Source organism: Diceros bicornis, chromosome 6 (genome assembly GCF_020826845.1).
Source record: "Diceros bicornis minor isolate mBicDic1 chromosome 6, mDicBic1.mat.cur, whole genome shotgun sequence".
NCBI classification, from domain to species: domain Eukaryota; kingdom Metazoa; phylum Chordata; class Mammalia; order Perissodactyla; family Rhinocerotidae; genus Diceros; species Diceros bicornis.
The window spans coordinates 82108497-82134846 of NC_080745.1; the positions used below are offsets into that span (position 1 = coordinate 82108497).

The window sequence follows — 26350 nt, forward strand, 5'->3', positions numbered from 1 at the left end:
GTTTCAAGGAGACTTGAAGATAGTAAAATAAATAACTGGGCTCACTCCTAGCCTCCTGAGGCCTCACAGTCGTAGATTGTTAGTGGAGTCCTCGGAATACATCCCACAGGATAAAAACATGACTTGGTGCAAGTCCCCGGTTTGGAATAGACTCACTTCCTGCTTCCTGGGGGAGACACCAGCTGGCAGGAGGGAGGCCCTTACTGGGTTGGGGGCAGCCCGAGGGCCGCGGTCACTCTCCTCGAGGCCAGATTTGGTCTGGTGCCCCATGCTCCTCACCCCGCGGGTTCATTTCCAAGGCAGAACTCCGGGGCTCGCCAGAGCGCTTACCACCTCTGTTCACAAGAGCGGCTTGTTCTTTTTGTCCAGCAGGCAGCTGAAGGCAGAGGGTGGGGTTGGGGGCCACTTGGAACCCGAGAGCGGTTCCTCCCTGGTTCCCGCATTTGTTACCTGCCCCCCAGTGCACTTTGTTGTTACAGCTGGACTGGCTGGGGTGGCTCAGGCCAGCCTACCTGGTGGTTTAAAACCAGACTTAATCAACATGTAAATACTTCTTGGGGCCAGAAAGCAGGTCCTTCCAGGTGTTTGAGCAGAGGCCGCAGAACAGGGAGCCTGAGGGGAGGGCGAGGCCTGTCGGGCTCCTTTCGCACAGAGGTCTGGGGTTCCCTGGGGCCTCTGCCAGGGCCTCTGAAGGAGCCGCCGGGTGGGTCGCCTGTGTGACTAATGCCCCACCTGCCCCGCTGCTGCTTGGGGACACTGTCACTGGGGCAAAGGTTGTTCTGGTGGCAACAGCGTCTGCTCCCTTCCTCCTTCCGTGGTCCCCCGCCCCTCCACTCACACCCCCTCTGAGTCAGTGACGGGAGGTGACATTTCACAGAGGGGGAACTCAAGGCTCAGAGGGGGTCTGTGACCCTCCCAAGATGGCTCAGTGGGTAGGAGACGGTCATATGCATTTATGGAAGGCTAGGTGTGTGCCCAGCATTGTTCTGGACTCCAAGGCTCAGCAGTGACCAAGGCAGGTGCCGTCCCTGCCCTCGGCGGTGGGTGGTGGATTGGCAGTAAACCAGGAAGCAAACAAGATCATGTCACCTAGAAAGAATCGATCTATAAATACATACGCAGTAATACTTCCTGAGAGCGACGAATACTGTGAAGCCAATGAGATAAAGCAGGAGTGGATGAGAGGATGAGACAGACTCTGCGGTGTATGTGTTACTTTAGAGGGGGGCCAAGGGAGCCTCCATGGGGGGACCCAGCATGGGGCGATCAGGCAGGGGGCACAGCTGGAGCAAACACCTGGAGGTGGGAAAGAGGTGGAAGTCCACACGGGCAAGGGAAGAGGTCAGGACGTCCGGAGTGGAGTGCGGGCCTGGGGCGTGGCAGGGGCCGAGGTGAGAGTCAGGCAGCAACAAGTCATGCGAGGCCTTTGGACATTATTCTAAGCTTGTTGGGAGGTCATTGGAGGACATTAAGTGATGGAAGTCCATGATTTGATTTGAGTTTGGATAATTGGCTGCTGGGTGGAGATGGTTTGAAGGGGGTGGGAATGGAGGTGGGGGAGCGAGGAGGAGGCTGGTCCACGCAAGTGACAAGAGAGGAGGCTGGCCTGCTCCAGGGTGGCAGCCGTGGAGACTGAGGACGGAGGACAGCCGTGTGTTTTGCTGGAGACCCACAGACTTGGGGATGGACCCAGTGTGGAATGTAAGACAGGAAGGGAAAATGAAGATCCAGGTTGTCTCCTGGGTTTGGGGTTCGACAAGTGTGATGTTACCTGGAGTCGGGGGAAATTGGAAAACTCAAAGTTTGGGAACTGGTCTGGACTGTGTTTAGTGTCTGAGAGGCATCTACAGAGGCAGCCCTGGGCAGCCCTGGCTGATGGGCCCAGGGAGCGGGCTGTGGCCAGTGGAGGAATGAACGTGGAGAGAAGCACAGGGCTGGTTGGTCCCTGGTGACGGTGACGGAAACATGGGACAATAGCGAGAGCTGCTATTGATTGAGCACCCGCCATGCACTGAGCTGAGAGCCCTGCACGCGTTTTCTCAGTTATTCCTTACAACTCCGAGCGGCTAAGAGAATGTTCGTATTCCTGTTTCACAGACGCAGAGATGGGGCTCAAAGGGTATTTGGCCCAAGGTTGCCCAGCTAGTGAGTGGCTGAGTTTACCAACAAGCCCTTGATTCCAGGACTTAAGTCCTTATCCAGCACCCATCACTGTCACCAGTGTACCATGCTGTCCCCTCACCAGCCGTGCACCGAGGGCCTGCCCCGTGCCCTGTCCCTGTCTAGGGAGGGGGCCTGAGAGCTGACATCCCCTCCCGAGGTGCTCCCTCTGCAGCAGATGAGGACCGCGGGGAATTTGCAGAAAGAGCCGTCAGGGGCCCAGACACAGGCCTGGTGGGAGCTGCAGGGAGAGGAGACCTTTGAGCCTGGGCAGGGGTTCACAGCTCTCTCAGCCACCACAGCTGTCTTGGCCCTCCCCGCCTCACACCCAGCAGCTGCAGGGGCTCCCCTTACCAACTTCCACCTGATCTGCTGCCTGCAGGTGGGGAGCAAAGCTCCTCCATCAAGTTTGGATGAACTCGAATGACTCCTTTAGGGTCTGAGGATGAAAGTCATACCAGGAGGTTATTGTGCCAGTTTTTCTATAGCAGGGAGAGGGGGGTGATCGTTATTCTGATGTCCAGAGAAGAGGGTGTGATGTGCCTACATTTTCCAAACCACGGTTCAGGTGCCCTGACCTGCCAGTTGATCATATGTGTCCTTGTGGGGAGAGGACATGGGACTCTGGGACTGAGCCAGTGGGATGTGGTTTCCCTCACTGCCACCCTCTCCATGGCACCCCAACCCCCAAGAAAGAATTGCTTCTGCCTTTTTCAGATTGTATCCCCACCCCTAGCATCCTGCCTGGCCCACTGTAGGCTCACAGTAAATATTGGTTGGTAGGTTGAGTGAGTGAATGAATGAATGAATTGCTCCTGGTCTTCGATGCTCCTCTGTTGCTCTAGACCTGTGCTGTCCAAGCTGGTAACCCCTCACCGCATGTGGCCATGGAGCACATGAAATGTGGCCAGTCTGCACTGAGATGTGCTTTAAGTGTACAGTCAAGTCATGCACCGCGTAACGTTGTTTCCGTCAACGACAGACCGAGTGTACGACGGTGGTCCCGTAAGATTGGTACCATATAGCCTGGGTGTGTAGTGGGCTGTACCATCCAGGTTCATGCAAGTACACTCTATGATGTTCACACAATGACTAAACTGCCTAACGATGCATTTCTCAGAACGTATCCCCTTTGTTAAGCGACACAAGACTGTATAATATACACTGGATTTCAAAGACTTAGTATGAAAAAAAGTGAAATGTCTCTTTAATAATTTTTTATACTGATTTTGTATTACAATGATAATATTTTGGATATATTGAGGTAAATAAAATATGTTATTAAAATTCATTTTGCTTGTTTCTTTTTCCTCTTTCTGATATGGCTACCAGCCAGTTTAAAATGGCCTCTGTGGCTCCCATTACATTCCTATGGGACAGCTCTGGCCTTGACTGAGGTATTTGTGTTCGAAAGGCTGAGAGACCTGGGTTGGAATCCTGACTCTCCCATCCTGACTATGTTACCAAAGGTAGGGCTCTGAGCCTCAGTTTCCTCACCTCTGAAATGGACATGGAGAGTCAGACCTCACGGGCTAGTGTCAGAAATAATGGGAGGAGACAGGAAGTGCCTCGTGTGTGCATGCGCACCCAAGGTGTTCAGCTCCCTCCACCTCTCAAAGAGGCAGGCTCTGATCCCTGGGGTTTTGGCCAGGCCATGACTGAGCCCTGCTCCTGGGACTCAGACTCAGAGCACAGGCTGTAATGACGAGTTGGAGGAGAGTGAAATAAAAGAAACATAAAATCCCTGTGCCCCGAGGAAGCAGATATACCGTTAGGACAGAGTGCATGAAGGCAGGCAGGCTTCCTCTCAGGGCCTCCGAGCCCCAGGGCGGGGAGCACAGGAAGCAGGGGTGGGCGAGAGGCTGTGACTGTGCCCCACCCTGGTCCCTGGGGCACTCCCCACCCCCAGGCAGTCACAGCCTGCGCCCACTGTGGTGCTGGGGCAGGTGCACGGGTGCCCTTCAGCAGCCTCTGCGTGAGTGTGTGTGTGGAGGTTGCTGCTTTCATTCCCATCCCCAGGGTTCAGTGTCCTCGCCCTTGAAGGGGGTGGGGCAGGTTCAGGATTGGGATGGAGTTTCAGAGCCCAATCCAATCCCCCCCGCTGCCCCACCCCTTGGCCCCCTCACCCTTGGTGGCAGCTTGGGAAGCTCCCAGGATCCATGCAGGCTGAATGGCTTCCCATCTGTTTCCTCAGTTGGTCCTCCCAATCCAGCGAGTATTAGCCCATTTCACAGACAAGAAAATGGAGGCCAGGAAGGGAAGCAACTTGCTGAAGGCCACACAGCTCAAAAGGGGTGGGCGGCCAGGAATTGAACCTGGGTCTTCGCTGGGTGCCTGGAGAGTCGACTTCTGACACAGCGCCCAGAAGTTCCTCAGCGGGAGGGGCCGAGATGGACCGGTGGGGAGGCTTGTTGCTGCTTGTCTTTTTAGAATATCATCATTACAGTGTCTTGGTCTCTCCATGTGTGTCTGTCTGTCCCTCTCTCCAGTTGGCTTCATTGGCTGGTCCCTAGGCATGCTTGGTTAAGGCCCCTGGGACCTTCCAAAGCAGGAAAGAACAGCTCACTGTTCCTCAGTTTCCTCATCTGTCAGAGCGGGACCTTCCTCGTCGAGTTGAGGGGAGATCAGCTTATAAAGAGCATCGCTCAGTAACAGCAGCACACAGGTGTTATTATGACTTCCTTGGCTGCCGCGCGGTTTGCCATACCCAGTGCATCCTCTTGAAGCTTTGGAAACAGACCCTAAGTGACTGGTAGCAAGTGAAGGCGTCTGCTCCGTGGCCTGACCCCGAGGTGAGGTGTGGTCAGCAGAGGGGCTGGCCCCTTCCAGCTGTCTGGGGCTCCCAGGGATGAGGTGCAGCCCCTGGCCCAGCTTCTGGAGTTCCCAGAGCAGCTGCTTCTCACAACCGGGTGTGGCCGTGGGAAGTGTGCTCCCTAAGCTCGCGTCGTGGAGCAGGACCGGGTGCCTGGCTGTGGGGAGCCCTGGGAAAGCCCGGTTCCTGGTCGAAGGTCTCCTGAATCTTACCTTGTGCCTGGCACTGAGAGCCGGCCTAGCACCTCTGACCTTCCAGCTCCCAGGGCTCCCTGCTTTGGGGCTCAGGGCTCAGAAGTTGCAGGAACCCAAGGGCCCCTCCCCAAACCTGTTCCCTCCCTTCCAGGGCAGAGCAAGGGGCAGGCGGAAGACACGCCAGGTTCATCTCTCAGAGTCCTAGGTGGAAAGGAGCACAGCATGGCCTGCTTCTGGGGCGACACCTTTGCTCGCTCACTCACTCATTTACAGACACTTACTGAGGTCTATTGTGTGCCAGGCAGGCGGTCACTGGTCACTAGGCAAGATGAGCAAAAGGGATGTGGTCCCTGTCCTCTTGGATGGGAACTCAATAAAGACACAAATTATGAAATATGCTTTGAAGGAAAGACTGGAGAGCGGTGGGAGCAAAATGTGGAGACATAACTCTTGGGTTGATGGGGAGGGGGCTCCAGGGAATGACGTCATGCTGAGTGAGACTTGAAGACTTGGCCAGGTGAAGTGGGGGTGGCAGTGTCAGAGTGCTCAGGGCAGCATCATTTGTGATGGTAAAATTCTGGATATAATAAACTATGTGTCTCTCAACAGAGAGTAGATGAATGAGTTTTTTCCACAAAACCTGTGGGTATATATGTTTTTAAAATTTTTATTCTCTTTAAGCTTGAAATATTTCATTAAAAAGAAAATGGTGCTGGAAGTGTATATCTGGCAGAGGGAATAGCATATGCAAAAGCCCTGAGGCAGGAAATAACTTTCCCAGTGAGAAAGTAAGTGAAGGCCTGGCTTTTGCCCTGGAGGTCGCCCACTTTGGGCATCTCTCGGCTGCCCCTGAGACCGTGGGGAAGGCCCTTTATTGAGCCTTGGGAAGGCCTTTGTAGGAGTGTCAGCTGGAGGATAATGTGATGGGGGAAGTTGAACCATTGGGGGCAGTGCTTGCCTAGGCCAGAATGTGGGAGAGGAAAGCCTTTGGGGTGAGTCAGCCCTCTTTGGTTGGAAGCAACAGAGCCTAATTGAGCTTCTGCCAAGGACCCGTGGTGATTCCTCTCTCCTTTTGTGGAAGAATTTGCCTGCTAAACAGGCTGTCTGTGTGAGGTGAGTCACTGTTTCCCCCATTTTGTTAATCACAGACACTTCTGAGCAGGTCTGTTCAGCCTGAACTGCACACACTGATGAACTTACACGCCCAGACCAGCAAGCTGAGCCTGGGCTTCAGTTCCATGTACAGCTCTTCCAGAACTCTCTGGAACATGGCAGGGGCTCCCGGACCCTGGAAACATGGATCGCAGGTGGAGGGCCACTGATCGTGTGCAGGAGTCGCTTTTCTGATGTGGAAACGGAGGCCCAGATGGGGAGGTGTCCCATCTGAGGTCACACAGAGAGGGAAGGAAGCACGGGGCCCGCTGACATCTGCAGTGCAGAGCGCTTTCTCTTGGCCCTGAACACGGGTGTCCACGTCCCTAGCTAAGATTAGTCCTCAGTCCTGCTGACCTCTCCTGGGGAAAGGCGCGTTGTGTCTGACTGGCCGCTGAGCCGGGTGGGTGGGGTGGGAACTGTGGGTGTGAGAGTCTGGCCGGGCGCCGCTGCACCTGCAGGTGCTTCCTGCAGGCGTTCTGCTCGGGAGCACTTCCCGCCCCCGCTGCGTGATGCGCTGGCTGCAGCATCCTCCCGCATCCACTGGGTGCAGGGCCCTGGGGGGCTGTGGCCTCCACCCTGATGGACCTTCCTTTGGGATGGTCTCTGCCAGGGGATGGTTACAGGGTACTGGGGAGTTGCCTGAGAAAATGCTTGTGACTGCATGACTCATTTCTCCTCTCTGGGCCTCTGTGTCCCCAGCTGTTCAGTGAGGGGCAGGGCTGGGTGATCACCGAGGTCCCTGCCAGCTCTGACATCCATTAGTTCTGAGTCTGGTGGAGAAGAGAGGATAATTACAGCCTCTTGTGCTGAGTTTTCTTCACAGTGCTAAATGCTTTACGTGCATCAGCTCATGACTCCTTTAAAGGTCTGTGAGGCTACAAAGGAGTCAGTTGAAGCACAGAGAGGTTGAGTAACTTGCCCAGGGTGCCACAGCTAGTAAATGACACAGCTGGGATTTGAACCTAGGCAGTCTGACTCTGGAACATGTGGTCAGGCTGAAAATGGCCCTGAAAGATGTCGACATATGAATTCCTATAACTTGGAATATGTTACCTACATGGTAAAAGAGACTTTTCAGATCTGATTAAGTTAAAGATCTTGAGATGGGAGGTTATCCTGGATTATCTAGGCAGGCCCAGTGTAATCACAAGGGTCCCTATAAGAGGGAGGCAGAGGGAGATTTGGCTACAGAAAAGGAGGTCAGAGTGATGCAGCTTGAGAAAGAGTCAACAAGTGATTGCTGGCTTTGAAGATGGAGGAAAGGACCACAAGCCAAGGAATGCGGGACAGCCTCTAGGAGCTGGAAAAGGCAAGAAAATAGATTCTTCCCTAGAGCCTCTAGAAGGAACCAGCCCTGCACATACCTTGATTTTAGCCCAGTGAAACTGATTTCAGGGGCCGGCCCGGTGGTGCAAGCAGTTAAGATCGTGCGCTCTGCTGTGGCGGCCCGAGGTTCGCTGTTTTGGATCCTGGGCGCGCACCGACGCGCTGCTTGTTAAGCCATGCTGTGGTGGTGTCCCATATAAAGTGGAGGAAGATGGGCACGGATGTTAGCCCAGGGCCAGTCTTCCTCAGCAAAAAAATAGGAGTATTGGCAGATGTTAGTAGGGCTGATCTCCTCACAAAAAAAAAAAAAAAAAAGAAACTGATTTCAGACTTCTGACTTTCAGAATTTAAGATAATAAATTCATGTTATTATTATTTTATTTTTTTTGGTGAGGAAGATTAGCCCTGAGCTAACATCTGTTGCCAATCCTCCTCTTTTTGCTGAGGAAGATTGGCCCTGGGCTAACATCCGTGCCCATCTTCCTCCACTTTATATGGGACACCGCCACAGCATGGCTTGACAAGTGGTGTGTCTGTGTGCGCCTGGGATCCGAACCCACAAACCCTGGGCCGCCAAAGCGGAGCGCGCGCACCTGACCGCTAAGCCACTGGGACAGCCCCTAAATTCATGTTATTTTAAGCCACTAAAGTTGTAATTTGTTACAGCGTCAACAGGAAACTAAGGCAACCGCGTCCTACTCACTATCTCCTTGTGGCTAGCTCTCCTTTCTGTATTCACATTTGATTCTGAATTCCTAGGGGTAGAAATCTGATCTGCTAAATAGAGCCCTCCTTGGCCATTTTACAATTAAGGAAGCATTTTAGAGAAAGACTTTGTAAGGTCACTGCCTTGCCGCTGTTTACTCTGCTGCGTAATGGGAATAAGGAGGGGGAGGTACAGAGGGAAAAGGGTCATGGGGGGCCTGGGACCCCAGCATAGACCCTGCCTCTGTATGTCCCCGGCTGGACACCCCACCTCCCCAGCCACTGTCTTTGGTCCCCTGTGAGCAATCACCTACAGTGGGGTCTGCACCATATGCCTGGCACATCTTTGTGGGCTGAGCAACCACGGTCAGGGCCAAGGTCTGAGGCAGCAGCTGGTGGGCTATTCCCGGGTGCTTGCAGGGAACAGTGGTGCCCCGGGTCATCCTCAGGTATCAGAGCTGGGCAGGTAGAAGTAGCCCATGGGCTTTACTGGGTCAGGAATTTAAACAGCCCTTAAAGAAAGCACTTCTTTCCATAGAGATGCCATCTTGAACTGATCTTTAAGGACAAAGTGCCAGCTCTACAGGACCCAACGTGAGGCCCTCTGGTCCTGTCCAGGAGCACAAAAAATGGGGTTCTTTTACCTTCCCCAAAATGTAACTTAACCACTCTTGGATCCATCGCAAGGACCCATGGGACCTGAGAACTCATCAGCCCAGCTCCTCATCTGGAGAAACTGAGGCCCAGAAAGGGGAAGAGACTTCCTAGGGTCACATGGGAAATTAGTTAATGGTTTCCTTGATGAGAATTCCAAGCTCTAAGATGATAAAGGATTTTTCTGGGGTCACATTAAGACAGGAGATTCATTCATTCCTTCATTTAACAACGTTTTATTGTGTACCTGCTTGGTGCCAGCTTTTGAAGAGGAACCTTCTAAGGGGTGGACAGGGGTGGATGACAATTGCGGATGACAATATCTTTATCAAGCTTAAAAGATAAATGAATAAAATAATTTCAGGTCATTACAGTTTATAAAGGGGATAAACAAGACGTGGTGACAGGGAGTATCCAGTAGACAGGGCAATCAGGGAGGGCCTCTCTGAGGAGGTGACTTCTCAGCTGGAAACCAAAGGAAGAGTCATGGGGAGAGTGTTTCAGGCAGAAGAAACAGCCAGCACACAGGCTGAGGGTCGGGGAGAACTGGTGTATTTGAGGAACAAAAGGCAGCCCAGTGCAGCTGGTGCAGAGTGAACGAGGAGATGAGGCCAGGGACAGAGGGAGGCAGGCTTCAGCCTACAAGGCCTTGTAGGTCATGGTGAAGAGTTCAGGTTGTATCCCAGAGGCCAAGGGGAGCCATTGGAGATACTGGAAGTGGTTTCCTTTTATAGAATTACATGGGCTGCAGCATGGACAATAGGTTGGACAGGAACCAGGTGGAGGCAGGGAGGCCAGTCAGGAGGCCTGTGGTCATCCCGTCCCATGAGATGTGATGGTGGCCTGGACCAGGGCAGTGGCCATGGAGGGGAAAGGAGATGGCAGAGTCAATATGTCATTTGGAAATAGAATCCATAGGACTTGATGGATGGTTGCAGGTGGGAGACTGTGTTAGTTAGCTGTTGCTGTGTAACAAATTACTCAAAACTTAGCAGCTTAGAACAACAAGTAACCTTCATTATCTCATGGCTTTTGGGGGTTAGGAATTCAGGAGTGGCTTAGTACGGTGGTTCTGGCTCAGGGTCTCTCATGAGGTTGTAGTCAAGATGTTAGCTGGGGCTGCCATCATCTGAAGGCTCAACTGGGGCTGGAGGACTCACTTCCAAGGTGGTGCACTCCCACGGTTGGCAAATTAATGCTGGCTGTTTGCAGGAGGTCTCAGCTCATCCCCACATGGGCCTTTCCATAGGGCTGCTTGAGTGTCCTCATAACATGACAGCTGGCTTCCCTCAGAGCGAGTGACCCAAGGGACAGCAGGGCAGAAGGCACAATGACTTTTGTGATCTAGCCTTGGAATCATACTCCATCATTTCTTTCACATCCCATTGGTTACCCAGGTTCAGTGTGGGTGGGGACTACACAGGCGGCAAGAGTCACAGGGGCCATTTGAAGGCTGTTTACCACAGAGGCCACGGGGAGGATGGACTCAGGGGTGACACCTAGGTTTTTTGGCCTAAGTGGCTGGGTGAATGGTGGTGCCATTTACTGAGAGGTAGAGAAGCATGTTTTAGGTGAAGGTAGACAGGAATCAAGAACTTTCTTCTGGACCCCAGTTTGAGAGCCTTCACTTCTGCATTAGAAATTCTTCTCTCTATAGGTGCTTCTATGCTGCACTGGTTTGGAGTTTCTGTGGCCTCAGACTTTGGGGGAACTTTCTCAGGGCCCAGTTCTCATCTGTCCCTTGACCTAAGTCCATGTCAGCCTTGTGGACTGGGAGTTAAAAACCAAGCATTCTTAGGTTCACATCCCAGCTTAGCCACTTAGTGGCTGTGTGATCCTGGACCAGATACTTGGCCTCTCTGGGCTTGTTTCCTCATCAAAATAAACCCGCTTTGCTGTGGTGTCGTGAGGCTCAGAGATAATGGAGCTGAAGCACTCAGGCCAGGGCCTGGCTCTCTGGGACCTCTTTGCACCTCAGACTTCCCAGCCCTTCTGTGCGCGCAGTCATATCTACATCATAATGTACCCAGGTCGCCGGGTGGATTTTGCTTGGGAAGGGTTTCTAAAGAGTCTGTTCAGCCTCTTTTAAGTAGGTGACGCCAAAATTCTGGGGACAGCAGAAATAATTATTACTCACCGGGAAATGCAAATATTTTTATGAATATCCTGTGAAAAATTGGGACATTTTTTCTTGAGCAAATAGTCCTGTTGATTTCTCTGACAAAACAGCCACAGTTGTGCTGCAGAGGCCAACTCACAACTGCCAGCGGCTTTTCTCTGGGGTCTGCTCGCCTCCCTCCCTGCCATCTTTCTCTTCTTCTTCAGCCCGGAGAAAACATAGTGAAGACAAAAGTGACCACGTTAGGGCTTTGCTCAGAGAAGGGGATTACTTTTGTAGTGAAAAGGTAATCTTTGTGGCCAGACTCTCTCAACTGTGAAAACTGGTGTGGCCAAAAGTGTAGGAATCCCCAAAATTCGTTTGAAAAATGATTTTCCTTGGAAAGGACATTTTTAAGAAGGCCATTAGAGTTTGCAAGAGGACGTGCCGGGGGTTCTGCTTTCTCTTGGAGGAAACGTTCTCTAAACTCCTAAAGAGACACAGAGGAACAGAGGAAAAAGGGGGAAGCCACAGAGAGGGGAGGCGTGGGGAGCCAGGATGGGGAGCAAGAGGGCTTAAAATCCTGTTGGCGCCCGCCCAGTGCCTGGCGCCCTGTGAGGACTTGAAGCGCACGCTCTATCTGACCCTTACAAAGAGTATTTGGTTATTACACCAATTAGGAAACTGTGGATCAGAGAGGTTGGGGAGGTGACTGTGGTCACTCAGCTCCTGGACAGAGGAGTCAGAAGTCCAACCCTGCCCGTCTAATGAGCGCCCGCTCTTCCCATGCTGCCCTAGGAGGAGGGGCTCTTGGTCCAAGGTTGGGATAACTGAACAGTGAGATGGGAGGAGACCCACCCAACGGGAGGGCCTGGGGAGGCTGTGTGTGCCGTGCCTCTCCCAGGGAAGGTGGTTGTGTTCCCATTTTCCTGGAGGAAAACGCAGGCTCAGAAAAGACTATGGTGTGTGATGTGGTTTTTCTGTTTTAAAGTCCATTTGGGGGGCCGGCCCATGGTGTAGCGGTTAAGTTTGTGCGCTCTGCTTTGCTGGCCCGGGGTTCGCAGGTTTGGATCCTGGGCGTGGACTTACGCACTGCTTGTCAAACCATGCTGTGGCAGTGTCCCATATGAAGTAGAGGAAGATGAGCGTGGATGTTAGCCCAGGGCCAGTCTTCCTCAGCAAAAAGAGGAGGATTGGTAACAGGTGTTAGCTCAGGGCTAATCTTAAAATAAAAAAAGTCCATATGGAAACCACCTCTTCCCTTCTGGTCCTGCCTCTTATCTGTTCATTAACAATTTATTGAGCATCTACTGTGTGCCAAGCACTGTTCTGGGTGCTTAGGAGACAGCAGGGGAGAAAACAAAGCTCCCTGCCCGCGCGAGGCCTGCATTCTAATAGAGGGAGGGCAGAGACGGGGCAATGAGCTGTAAAGAGAATAAATAAGCCACGTAGAATGTTGCAAGGTGACCTGTGTAATGAAAAGGAAAAAGGAAAAGAAAGATGGATCAGGAGGTGGGGCAGTGGGTGGGCGCAGGTTGTAGCATTAAAAAGGATGTCCGGTGGGTGTTACTTTGGAGGAAGGGAAATGTTCTGGATCTAGGTAGAGATGATGGTAGCACAACATTCTGAATGTTCTAAATGCCACTGAATTGTTCACTTTAATGGTTAGTTTTATGGTCTATGAATTTCACTTCAATAAATTATTTATCAGAAAAAAAAAAGTGGTCAGGGTCAACTTCATGGAGAAAGTGAGATCTGTGCAAATCCTGGAGGAGGGGGAGGTGTTAACCCTGAGACCAAGGAGAGGGAAGATGGGTCCAGGCAGAGGGAACAGCAGGAGCAGATAAACTCAGGCCAACTAAGACCCCCAGGGCCAAATCCAGCCTGCTGCCTGCTTTTGGAATAAAGTTTTATTGGAATACAGCTGTGCTCATTTGTTTACATATTGTCTGTGACCCAGAGACTCTGTCTGGCTCTTCATAGAAACAGTTTGCCAACTCCTGAGCTAAAGCAAAGGTCCTCAGGTGGGAATGTGCCCGGGGTGTTTGAGGAACAGCGAGGAGGAGAGTGTGGTTGGAGCGGAGTGAGTGACAAAAGGAGTAGTGTCAGGTCAGAGAGGTAACGGGGGCCAAATCGTGTAGCCCCCTGCATGACTTCCCTGTGATCCCCTCTGACAAACATCAGACAGATGCTGACGTCATGCTGATGGGGAAGGGGTGTGTGTGTGTGTGTGTGTGTGTGTTGGGAGGGAGTAGTGGTTGGATTGAGAGATGGCTGAACTTGGAAGAAGACCTGGGCTTGAGACCTGCTGTCTGTTCCTTGCTAGCTCTGTGTCCTCAGTTCTCTCATCTACAAAGGTCGTGATGGTGGTGTTGGTGGCAGCAGTGATGGTGGTAGTAGTGTTGGTGGTGATGATGGTGGTGCTGTGGTGATGATGATGAGGGTGATGGTGGTGGTGATGTTGATGGTGGTACTGGTGGTGGTGGTGATGATAATGGAGGTGATGCTGATAGTGGGGGATGGTGATAATGGGAGTGTTGATGGCAGGGATGATGGTAGTAATGGTGGTGATGATGTTGGTAGGGGCTGCTCAGGGGATGGTGGTGGCATTGTTGGTAGGGATGGTGATGATGGTGATGTTGATGGTGGTGATAGTGGTAGTAATGGTGGTGATGATGGTGGTAGTGGGGATGGTAATGGTGGTGGTGGTGATAATGGCTACATTTAGTGAGCCCCTACTCTGTGCTAGGAACTTTGCACACTTGGCTCTAATGCTTAACCCAGCAATACAGATTGGGTAGCAGCATCCTCCTTTGCAGGAGAAAACACTGAGTGACTTAAGCAAGGCCGCACAGCTGGTGTGTGGCAGGGCTCAGATAACATGCAGTGATACCCACTTATCATATTGTGGTGAAGAGGCCTTGAGGCGGTGGGTGTGAGAGTTCCTGGTAAACAGCCCAGCTGTCACTCAAGGGCAGCAGCCTTTGGTCAAGGTGGCCCCATCTTAGCACTGCCAGTGGCAGCCAGGGTCTCGTAGGAGGGACTGTCCCTCATTGTCTCCGCCCTCCCCCCCATGCCGCCACCAGAGGCCTCCTCTGTCTCAGGTTCAGTGTGCTGGGGAGGGGCCATGTCTCCCTGTCCCCAGGGCAACCTGTTACCAGGCCTGGTATTGGTTTGGGTTTCCCTAATTTGAGGTTGTGAGATCCTTCTGGTTGTGGCTGAGGTTTTTCTGCTCTGGAAACTCAACTGTGGTGTGGCCATGAGGAGGAGCCCAGAGGTGGTGGGACCTGCCCACAGGCCCCACAGGCCCTGTACCTCCCCCCACAGCTCACACCGCTTCAATGCCCACTTCCTTTTGAGAACGTACTGGAGGTTTTATGTTCCTGTAGTTGACAGCTGCAGCACCACGAAACGTTCTGGAGTCAGGACAACTGTGTGTCTTTGCCTCCCCACATCCAGTCCTGCAGAGAGCAGAGCTGACCTCGAGGCCTGGGGTGTGCCAATGCCTTGCTCCCATCTGCCTGCCCTCCTGGTGGGGTCCTGTTCAACAACGGGAGCCCCCGACTAAGCAGCTGAGCTCAGCTCCCAGATGAGCGAACAGGGCCTGGAAAGGCCCCTGGTCCCTCCCCACCCCCTCCTCCTCCTCTTCCTCACTTCACTGAGTTTGGGCAGGTTGCTCCCTGGCCTGGCTGTGCTCGCACAGAGGACCAGCCTTTTGGACAGAGCCTGGGTCTTGATCAAGCATTCTGGGCCCATCCCTTAGGTCTCTGAATGGTAAGAAGTGTCAGTGCTCACCGTGCAGTGACGTTGGTGGTGGTGTCAGCTGTGGAAAGCAGCCTCGGGTTGAGGATGTTCTGTGCCCCCGGACCTGCCCTCTTCCCTCTTTTGCCCACCCCTGGGGTCCTATGCCCAGCTAGGAAGGCACTGGACACACTCGATCCCAGGGCTACCTGATGCTTCCTGCCCTGAGGAGCTGTGGACTTGGGCCACCAGAATAAACGGGACAGCTCTCATCTCAGGGGATTCTGGGCCAGAGGTGCCTTTCGTGGCCCCTCATGTTATGTTTTCTTCTAAACATTTCAATCAGCGGGTAGTTATCAGGGTGTCTTCACCCGACACCCCCAGATCCTGGCCTCCCAGCTCCAGTGCTTTGGGAAAGCATGGTAACAGAGGAGCCGAGGGCGGGGGAGGATTGAGGCAGGAGTCACTGGGATTTAGGGGGCGTCCAGGAAACTTCACAGAGGAAGGTGCCCTGCAGGTGCTGGGTATCTCCAGGAAGTGAGACCCACAAAGGCCGAATGAGGCCCCTGGCCCAGTGTTTGAAAGCTCCTCCCCCACCCCCACCCACCCAAACAGCTTCCTTATTATCTGTCTTCCCTCCAGGGAACTTAAAGAAAAGCTCTGATGTCCTGTCCTGGTACCACCCCCGGAGGTCTGGATGAGGAAACTGAGGCCAGAGGGGTGGTGCCTTCTCCTGCTCCCCCAGTGGCCTGCCTCCTTTTCACGGTGATTGCCAAGTGCATTGGGTTGGAGAAGGTCCCCTGCAGACTGAGGTCACCTCAAGTATATTTGTTTGGAGTCGTGACCCCTTTGAAAAGGCTTGAGTCACTCGGTGACGCAGCCCCAGATTGGGTCCTATAATTGGGATCTCGCCTTGTTTGGGGTTGGATGAAAAGATACTTTGAATCAGTGAGATGCCACACACCTGCCACATCAGCTTTGGGTGGGCATGCCACTCTGGCGGTGGCAAAGGTAACGGAGCCCAGGTGGTTGAGGCAGAAATATTGGTGGCGAGGAGGCCAGGGCTGGGAGGCAGAAGACACGGGATAACTACACGTCAGAAAAACCGGCCTCCTCCACTTTGCCGGTGGTCTCTGAGAACATACACAGCCTCCCCATAGTGATATTTTCTGGAAAACCAGCTCTGCTGGCAGTGCCGTAGAAACTGAGTCCTGACAGCTCACCTGTGTAGAAAGGAATTGAACAGATTCTTTAGCCCCACAGACGTCACAGGCAAAATTGTAACACCGCCTTCCGCTTGACCAGTGGAGAGTGGATGAATCATCGGCCTCTTGCGGCTGGGAACAGAGAGAGAGCCTTCCCACGGACAGTCACTAGGCTACTCAGACCCTCCCAGACCTTGGCCAAAATGCGTTGAAAACAGCTCCTCCAATTTTCATGGTCTCCTCCGCCAAAAGTGGGTATTCTCAAGACCCGCTTTGCAATGTAATTTGGGTTTCTAACAAATTTAGTCCCTGGCATTAGAATGAAGCTGACCTTTCCAAACCTCATGGCCCCTTGCGACCCCTAAGCCATTCCATGGGAGGGACTGTGAGATGGCAGGAGGAAGGAGCCCTGCTGGGAATCCTGGGGCCACTGCAGCCTTTGCGCCTCTTCACCCCGTATCCTTGTGCTTTTTTTTTTTTTTTTTTGGTGAGAAAGATTGGCCCTGAGCTAACATCTATTGCCAATCTTCCTCTTTTTGCCTGAGGAAGATTGTCCCTAAGCTAACATCTGCCCAATCCTCTTCTACTTTGTATGTGGGACACCGCCACAGCATGGCTTGACAAGCGGTGTGTGGGTTCACGCTGGGGATCTGAACTCGCGAACCCCGGGTCGCTGAAGCGGAGAGCATGAACTTAACTACTGCGCCACCAGGTCGCCGCCTGTCCTTGTGCTTTTAACTAACCAGCAGCGCCCCAAACTCTTCTGGAAGTGAGGGCGGTTGTTTCTGTGGTCTCTCTCATGCTGCCTCTGGTTGTGCCTGGCGCCACGGCATGGGGGAGGGGGCTTCCGTTCTGAATTTGCAAGCTTGGGGAGGTCTGCTGCTCCCTCGGCCCCTCGGTCTTGCCCCATTGACCAGGGCTAGAACTGATGGGCTGTTTCAGAATCTGTGCTGGCCCACGACATGTGGCTTGGAGAGCAGAGATGCATTGGCCAATCAGATTCGTTCCTTGGGACTTTAGATTCAGGATTCTGGCAGACAGGCAGTGAACTGGGCGGCAGGGTCCTGAGGACTTGGGGGCCTTGACACAATTCTGATACAACTCCCTGAAGCAAGCACGGACTCCACAGATGAGGAGTGCAGGCCCCACAAGACTGCCCTCCCTTCAGACACCAGCGGCAGGTTTGGGGGTCCCCAGGCCACGTGCACTTCTGACCAACCAGCTACAAATTCAAGGATTCTCCCCACCCCTCAGGTTTGATCATTCACTAGAACAACTCACAGAGCTCAGGAGAGCACTGTGCTTACAATTAAAATTTTATTAGAGCAAAAGGACACAAATCCAAAGCAGCAAAAGGGAGCCATGCACAAGGCAAGGTCTGCGAGGGACATGTCCCTCTCCGGGCACACTGACATGTGATCACCAACCAGGAAGCTCACCCAAGCCCGGTGCCCAGAGTTTTTGTTGGGGTTTCATTACTTGGGCATGAGTGATTGGATCATTGGCCACGTGGTTGAACTCAATCTCTAGCCCCCTTCCCCTCCCTGACATCGGGTTACTATCACCTGGCTCAAAGCCCTAACCTCCTAACCACGTGGTTGGTCATTGTGGCATGTCCAGCCCCACCTTGAGTCTTCTTGTTAGCATAAACTCAGGTATGGTTCTCGGAGCCCACTCCTATCACTCAGAAAATTCCAAGGACTTAGAGGTTAACTCCCAGGAACCAGGGACAAAGTCGACTTCTTCATTGTACACCCGCGGCCAACTGGGGCCTGTGCAAAGAGGTGAGTGAGCCTGGCATGGTCTAAGAGGCACATGGCCGAGCCAGAGGCAGAGACGCCTCAGCCCCAGGTTTTCCATGGTCTTCCTATTCCCAAAAACCCAGCTGCTCTTGGCTTTTTAGAGGCCCCCATGATCCTGGCAGTAATCCCCCTCTTGATGGGTCAACTCGAATGAGTCTCTCTTCCTGCTGACCTTGGCTGGAACTGCATTCACCATCATGGTTGCCGATTTGAGTTGACAATTCTGTCCTAGAGAAATGTGGTCCATGGGAAAACAGCACTCCCCCGCTCCTGAGGGCCCACAAAGCACGTCAAGTCCTCTGCGGATCCTGGCAAGCCCATCTCCAGAGATGATTGTCCCCTCTCTGGGATCCATAGAACAATAAAAGTCCAAAGCCCATCAGAATGTGAAGAGGCACCCAGTAGACGGGGCAGCACTGATGAGAGGGGCAGGGTTTGAGGTGAGTCCTGTCTGGCTTCTTAGGGAGCCAGACCAGGGCCTGGGGTCGTGGAGTGGCAGCTCCCTGAGGCCGGCTCACCAATCTGGACCCAGAAAGGCCACCCCTGAGTGTACTCTTCCAGCGTCTCCCTTGGACTTTCTGGAAACTGGAAGGCCCTGTTACAATCTGCCCTCTTGCCCCGGCTCGTGGCCCAGTAAGTGGCTTTGAGGCTGCCAAGTGTCTGTGTGAGAAGAATGCTCGACTCAAGTCAGGTGGGGGGCAGGGACCTGGGTTCTTGTCAGTCAGACCCCAGGATCACCAAATTTTGGAGCTGGGAGGAGTATTTTCAGCCAATTTGTCCAAACTCCTGTATGTTTCTTCAGATCCTTTTTAGAAGTAGGCGGGGCAGAAATAACAAATCAGACAGAAATGCCCAGAAAGAGTGGTCCTGTGGTCCCATTCCCCCTGTGATGATCAGGGACTTTCTCTTAACTTAGGGCAGTTGTTCTTGAACTTGAGTGTGATCACCTGGAAGGCTCATTAAAACCCAGATTGCTGGGCGCCACTCCCAAAGTTTCTGATTCAGGAGGTCTGGGGTGGGGCCCAAGAATTTGCATTTATTTCAAGTTCCCTGGTGATGCCGAAGCTGCTGGTCCATGGATCACCGGGAACCTCTGATTGAAGGGCATGAAGGAAGGTCTTTCTAACAAATGCATAGAGGCATCCTCAACTTCCCCCAAGGAACCTCTCTCTGATCAGTTGCTCATTTGTCACCAGGGAGGAAAAGAACGTTAGATTAGGAGTCAAAACACCTGGGTTCTGGTTCAGGTTGTGACACGAACTGTGTGAGTGATTTGAGGCAAGCTTCTTGCCTTTTGGAGTCTCTATTTCCTCATCTGTCAAATGGTTCAAAAACAGGCCTTAACTTGTGGGGGTTGATGCGAGGATTAAATGAGATGATCTCCTAAAATTGCTCTCTGACCTTGAGAGTACCAGAAATGCCACATTTCTTTAATTTCTGGGTCAAATAGGCCATACTGTAAGATTAATGAGAAGTCCAAGGTCAACGGTTTTGTAAAGGTTTGTCTCCCTCCTTCCAGGGAGGGAATGAGAAGCCCTAGGGCTCAAAGGAGTCCAGCAAAGGAGACCTCAGACCATCGGGGTCACTGCTGCCAATTTTGTCAGTGTCCTTTGGAGGAGGGGCCTCTGCCGGCAGCTCCACTCCACTGTGCCAGGCTGGTCCTGGGTCCCAGGGAGGCTGGACGCTCCTGGCAGCTCAGTCGCTCATCACTGGACCCCCACCTCCCACCCCCACTGGATCCAGCGGCCACAGGGGCAGTGCCTTCCTGGAGCTCAGGCCCCCCACTCCCTCCCCCTGGAGCACGACATGGGTCCACCGTGCTCTTCTCCCCTGTTCTCAGTGCCAGCTCATTTCAGTCCTCTGCCTTCAAAGCTCAGACACCTCCCACGAAAACAGTAAAAGCAACAAAAATAACAGTAAGCCGATTTCTTCCCCCACAATGACGGTTTTCTCATGGCAGTTTTTTGGAGTGATCTTTTTATTTCTCCCTGGGGGCATCTGCGGGAGCAAAAGGAATGCCAATTAGGTTCTCAGTAGCTCACCCTGTTAGGAGTGCTTGGCCAGGCTTGAGAAATGGAAGCGACTTATTACATTGCTTTTTTCCCTGCACTCCAGTCCCTGCTAGGACTTGCCCTCCTGCCAGAGGAGCCCCCAGCCCTCTCTGTGGGCTGCTCTCCCTCCTCCTGCCCTGCCACCCCCTTATCACACTTCCCTTAGCCTTCCTGGGGTGCACCTGCATGAGGCCATTGCTGGCAGCCACGGGGGACCCTGGGGCCTGGAGAAAGCAGAAGTGGATTTGATAAGCAATTTCCTTCTTGGACGCCACCTCCTCCTAAGGGGCCCGAGGCCCAAGTCAGGGGAGCAGAGGCCCGAGTCAGGGGAGCACTCCATCTTCCTGTTGCCCACTTCTCTCCGTGTTTTGCCTTGGATTCTTTCCCACGCCAGGAGAGAGACCTGCCCCCTTGGTCTTTTGGTGCCTTCCTCCAGAGCAGAGAGCAGGTGGAGTTCAGCCCGTGTCCCCCAGCCCAGTATCTTGGCCTCTTTCCACCTCTGGCAGGAGCCCTCCCGCCTGCCACCCCCTCTCTGGCTGGAGCCACCCCTCCTCCATGCAGCCCCCTGCCTGCCGCGCCACATTCCCGGCCGTCTTGCTTCTCTCTGCTCTTTGAAGCATGGAACAAGCTGGATGTCCACGAGGGCAGGGACCATGTCCTCTTCGCTGACTTGTTTGCAGCACGTGGAAGGTAAACCATGAGCAGCAGAGGGTCGGCTGGTAAAGCAAATAAAGCCCAAAGCTGCTCGAGACAGGAAATGGCTGCAAGTCTGTGCGGTGGGAGAAGATATGTGCTCCTGATTGGGTGTGTGGTTCATTCATTGGCCCCGTTAATTCCTCTCCCTGAGCCTCAGGTTTCTCATCTGTGAAATGGGGATAGTACCACCTTAATGAGATACAAAGGTATAGCACCTAGTTCAATGCTAAGCCCAGGGGCTGGGAGTGGGAGTGGGGAAGTTGTCATTTATTTCTGCAAGCATTCGTTTACCCAGTCAGTCAACATAACTTAATGAAAGCTTGCAATTAATTGGGTGTTGTGTTTGCTGCCCCACCCTCTGGAAGGACACTGATCAGGTCTGGGTGGGTCTGAGCTGGGACAGGGCTGTGGACCAGACGGTGGGGGTCTGCCTCTCAAGAGCAGCCCTGGAAGGAGCATCAGAGCTGGGGCTTGAAGAGGAGCAGGGCTTCATCAGGCAGAGAGGTCAGGAACCACATCTGCGGGGTCACGGCGGGAAAGGATAATGCATACAGGAGTCAAAGGGGTGACACTTGCATCTGCTCAGCAAACACTGAGCATCGACAGTGGGCCAAGGAGAGAGGAACAGAGAGCAAAGAAACCCAGGTCCCTGCCACCGCCGTCTGCTCTCAGAGCGGGGAGACTGTGGATAGGCAAATAAACCACTACAGAGGAAGATGTCAGGTAGTGAGAAGAGCTGGGTCTGATGCCGGGAATCTCCTAGTGACCTCACGCATAAAGGCTGAACACGTCAGTGAAAGTGTGCTGAATGTGTTGGGAGAATGGATAAACGAATCTGTCAGCTGACGAGTGTGTGCAAGAGGGAGACAGACTGCCTGACTGACCAGGGCCTCCCAAACACTGCTTAATGGCAGGTGGCAAAGGCAGAGAATGGGCCTGCCTCAGCTACTGCGGTCAGGGAAGGCCCTCCATGTTGGCCACCCAGTGCACAGGACAGCCTTGCAGCTGGATGCATGCCTAAGACTTGAAGCATGGATGAGAAACATTCAGAAAAGTAGGGAGAAGATGCTGCTGACACAGGGGACGGCAAGTGCAAGGGCCCTGAGAGCGATGGCAGGGAGGGAAATAAAGTCGGGGAGATGATGATCAGATGGTGAAGGGCTTTGAACCTGGCTAAGGAGACGGGCTGACCTGTGGGTGATGGGCAGGCCTGGGAACTGGCCATCCCGGCTGCTGGGGCCTGGCTGGGCCCCGAGTAGGGGGAGGTAGTGGCCCTAGCCGCTTGTAGGCCTGACACCCCTCCCCGGGACCACAGGACCAGGAGAGGAGAGGAATTTCTGCAGCAGTGTGGTGGGCCTGCCACCTGAGGATACTGAGAAACAATCAAATCCGACTGAAATAATGAACAGTAGCAGCACTTCAGTCACCAGATGTGCAGTTTAATAACCCAACAGCACACTGACGAGCCAGGTATTTGTCTGGAACACGACCTCTTTGAAGCAGGTCTTGTTTGTAAAGATGTGGAAACTTGCCCCAGCCTGTCTGAGTTATAGAGGGGCTGGGATTATTTTACGGGACTTTTTGGGGAACTGGAGGTCAGGTATGAATGGGGAGGCCATTGAGGACCCCTGTGGCTGTTTAGGGGGACACTTTGCTGAGAGTGTCCCTGTATTTGTTTCCTATTGCTGCTGTAACAAATTACCACAAACCCAGTGGATTAAAACAACACAAATGTATTCTTTTTTTTTTTGATGAGGAAGATTGTCCCTGAGCTAACATCTGTGCTAATCTTCCTCTATTTTGTATGTGGGATGCCGCCACAGCATGGCTTGGTGACTGGTGTGTAGGTCCACGCCTGGGATCCGAACACATGACCCCCAGGCTGCCAAAGCAGAATGCATGAACCCAACCACCATGCCACCGGGCCGGCCCCAACATAAATGTATTCTTACAGCTCAGGAGGTCAGAAGTCTGACATGGGTCTCACTGGGTTGAAACTGGGGTGTTGGCAGGGCTCTGTTCTTTCTGGGGGCTCTCAGGGAGAATCTGTTTTCTTGCCTTGTCCAGTTTCTGGAGGCCACCTGCATTCCTCGGCTCGTGGCCCCCTTCCATCTTCAAAGCTGACAATGGCTATTCTAGTCGTTCTCACATGCATCACTCTGAAATCACTCTCCTGCCCCCTTCTTCCACATTTAAGTACTCTTATGGTTACATTGAGCCCACCAAGATCATCCAGGATGTTGTCCCTGCCATTATCCTTAATTTCATCTGCAATCTTAATTCCCCTGTGCCATGTAAGCTAACATATGGCATGGACACTTTTGGGGAGCATTATTCTGCCTACCATAGTCACTGTCCTGTTCTGGGGGCTGAGGAGGTAAAGAGTAGGAGGAGAGAAGCCCCCATAGGCTGGGAAGTCTGCACCCTCGGCCTGGGCGCAGCCCCTGGGGTGGCTGTGTGGTACCCACCCTCCCTTAGTAACTCCAGCCTCTGCCTTACACCCTCCAGGTGACCTTGGCTCACCTTTCCTGCCTCCCCTACAACCACCACCATTGTCCCATTACTAACAAGTCTCCCCCCAAACCCTGCACTTCTCCTGAAAGTGTTGGTCAAAACGGTCATTACACGAAGCAGTGTTTCTCCTCCTCAGCTCTACTGACATTTTGGATCGTTCTCTGTTGTGGGGAGCTGTCCTGTGCATTGTACGCTGTTTAACCACATTCCTGGCCTCTGCCTACTAGATGCCAGTAGCACCACCACCTCTATTGTGACAACCAAAAATATCTCCACACATTGCCAAATGTCCCCTGGAGGACAATTCGCCAGGGGTTGAGAACCACTGAAATAAAGCCTTTGATGTCTGTCTGCCTTACTGAATTGGGCACCTCAAGACAGTGACACCCTGTCTGTCTTGCCCGTCACCATGTCCCCAGCACCTGTACAGTGAATGCATGAATGAACTGAATGAAGCAATGAATCTGTGTTCTTTTTTTTTTTTTTTGGTGAGGAAGATCAGCCCTGAGCTAACATCCGTTGCCAATCCTCCTCTTTTTTCTTGTGGAAGATTGGCCCTGGGCTAACATCTGTGCCCATCCTCCTCTACCTTATATGGGATGCTGCCACAGCATGGCTTAGCAAGCGGTGCGTTGGTGCGCACCTGGGATCCGAATCTGCGAACCCCGGGCCGCCGCAACGGAGCACATGCACTTAACCACTTGCGCCACCAGGCCGGCCCCAGTACATACTTTTTATAGATTTACCCATTAAGAAAATGAACACAGGGGCTGGTATGTACACACACGTGTCTGTGTGTAAATAGACTCCTGGTTTCCATAGACTGGCTACCTGAGAGTCACCTGGAGAGTCTTTTAAGAAGTCACATCCCTGGGTTCTGATCACGGAGAGTTGGTGTGCAGCCCGGGAGTCTATTGTCAGGAAGGTTCAAAAAGGTAGAATTACCCTATGATCTAGCAATTCCGCTCCTAGGTATATACCCAAAAGGATCGAAAGCTGGGACTCAGATATCTGTAGGGGCATTAATCACAGTAGCTAAAAGGTGGAAGCAACCCAAGTGTCCATCAATGGATGAGTGGATAAACCGAATGTGGTCTATACACACAATGGAATATTATTCAGCTTTAAAAATGGAATGAAATCTGACACATGCTACAATATGAATGAACGTTGGGGACATTATGTTAAGTGAAATAAGCCAGTCACAAAAGGACACATATTGTATGATTTCATGTATATGAGGTACCTAGAATAGTCAAATTCATTTCTTTCTAGAGACAGAAAGTAGAATGGTGGTTGCCAGGGTGTAGGGGGAGCGGGGGATTATTGTTTAATGGGTACTGAGTTTCAGTTTGGGATGAGGAAAATTTCTGGAGATGGGTGGTGATGATGGTTGCACAACAATGTGAATCTACTGAGTGCCACTGAACTGAATACCTAAAAATGTTAGAATGGTAACTTTCACGTTGTGTATATTTTATCACACACACAAAAAAGTGCTTCATCCCAGCCAGATCTGGGAATGACTAGTGTGGGAATGGGAAGGGATACAGACTAGATGAATTCTAACAGCCCTGTTAGGCCTTGCAGCCTGAGAGTGGCTGAGATGGGAGCATCTGACTTTGCCACCTGTAGTTCGAGGCTGAGGGCGGCCCTTCTCTGGGGGTGCACATGGTAACCCCTGTGGAGGCGAGGCAGGCCGCCTGAATGGAGGCCACATGGCCTATCCAGGGGGGCAGCTGCTGCCCAACTCCAGCTGATTCTTGCCATGTGGGATGTCTGGTTATGGGAGAGAAGTCCAAAATCTGGATTCGTATGTAAAAATCTCCTAATGTTTAAATCTTGACAACTGGTTCAGTGAACAGGCAAACAAGCTACACGGGGGTCAAGTAGAAAAACCCTGTAGGCTTCAGGTCTGGGGTGGCACCTTTTCTCGGAGCTCGCAGGCTTGGGCCCCAGCTAGAGATTCCCGTTCCGGCTCCTCTTACTGCGCTGCATCACTCCTGAGGTCTGACGCCAGCTTTCTCTTTGATCCCTGAGAATTTCCCTTGCTTTCAGTGCACCCAAAAGGGAGGTTTACAGACAGAAGGGCGAGGGTGAGTGCCTAGGGTCTGGATTCCACTCAGGCTGAGTCTTGGCTCTGCCATTTATGAGCTGTGGGGCTGTAGGTGACTTGCTTTGTTTCTTCCCCATGCCTCAGTTTCCTTATCTGTCAAGTGGGAACAGTAATAGTTCTGCCTCGTAGAGTTAGAGTGAGGACTCCAGGAGAGGGCATGTGACGGGCTTGGCTCTGGGCAGGGCAGTGGAAGGGTTCTGCAGAGTGTGCATGTGTGTGCATGTGTGTGTCGGCCCCAGGCTGGAGGAAAGAGGAGTGTGGAGTCGGACAGGCCATCAGCTGGTGAGTTACACAACCCCGGATGTCTATTTCTTCATCTGGGATGGGGGCCCAGTGATTTCTTCCTCAAAGAGTCATTCTGAGGATTAAATAAGATAATGTTCGAACGGTGCCTGGCCACTGTAGGTGCCCAAAACACATTTGTTCTGCCCCTTGGAGTTGGAGGTCTTTGCCCTCTGTGGATACTTGAGAGGAAGTAGCTGGGGCTGGTTGGCCAGGTTGAAAATGAGGCTGGAATGAACAGAGAACAGAAAAATGGTCCTGGGTCCTGCCCCTCCCCCGTCAGCTCCCTCTCCTACTTCCTAGCCCACACGGTGAGGGTGCTGGTCCCTTCCTCAGAAGCCAACCCACTCACTGGTCAGGAACATGACCTCAGCTTTCCAGAGCAGCTTAGATGAGTTAGGAATTCCCAATCATTGAGACCAGCTCTGTGCCTGCCCCCGAACATACACTGGGTTGGGGGTAGGCCCAGAGCTGAGCTCCTCCGGGGTCCCTGGGTTTGCTGGTTGGAGAGAGGGGCCTTGCCCTGCCCAGACCCTTTCTGAGGGTTTGAGACTGGAGGGGCTGCAAACCCACTCAGCTGGCCCAGGGTGCTGAGGCCCTGCCCACGATCCTACATGTCTCTACCTGGGCTCCAAACTTCAAAAGTGCTTGGGCTATTGATTGCGTGAAGGGGGGTAAAAGGCCTTAAAATTCTGAGACACTGAGGGGCCTAAAGGGCTATGTGACCTTTGGCGAATCTCTGACAGATGGTATCTAAGGGCCATTCTGGGGCAGGGTGGGTGACAGCATCTCAGTCCTTGGGGGATCCTGGCCGCATGACACAGAGGTGCCTCCAAGTC

General features: G+C 52.8%; 1 protein-coding gene across 2 annotated transcripts in view; it reads left to right on the top strand.

The window, feature by feature from the left end:
• GRK5 (G protein-coupled receptor kinase 5) overlaps nt 1–26350 on the top strand; it is a 224409-nt gene that overhangs the window by 75863 nt on the left and 122196 nt on the right. The gene's annotated exons all lie outside the window — the stretch shown is intronic.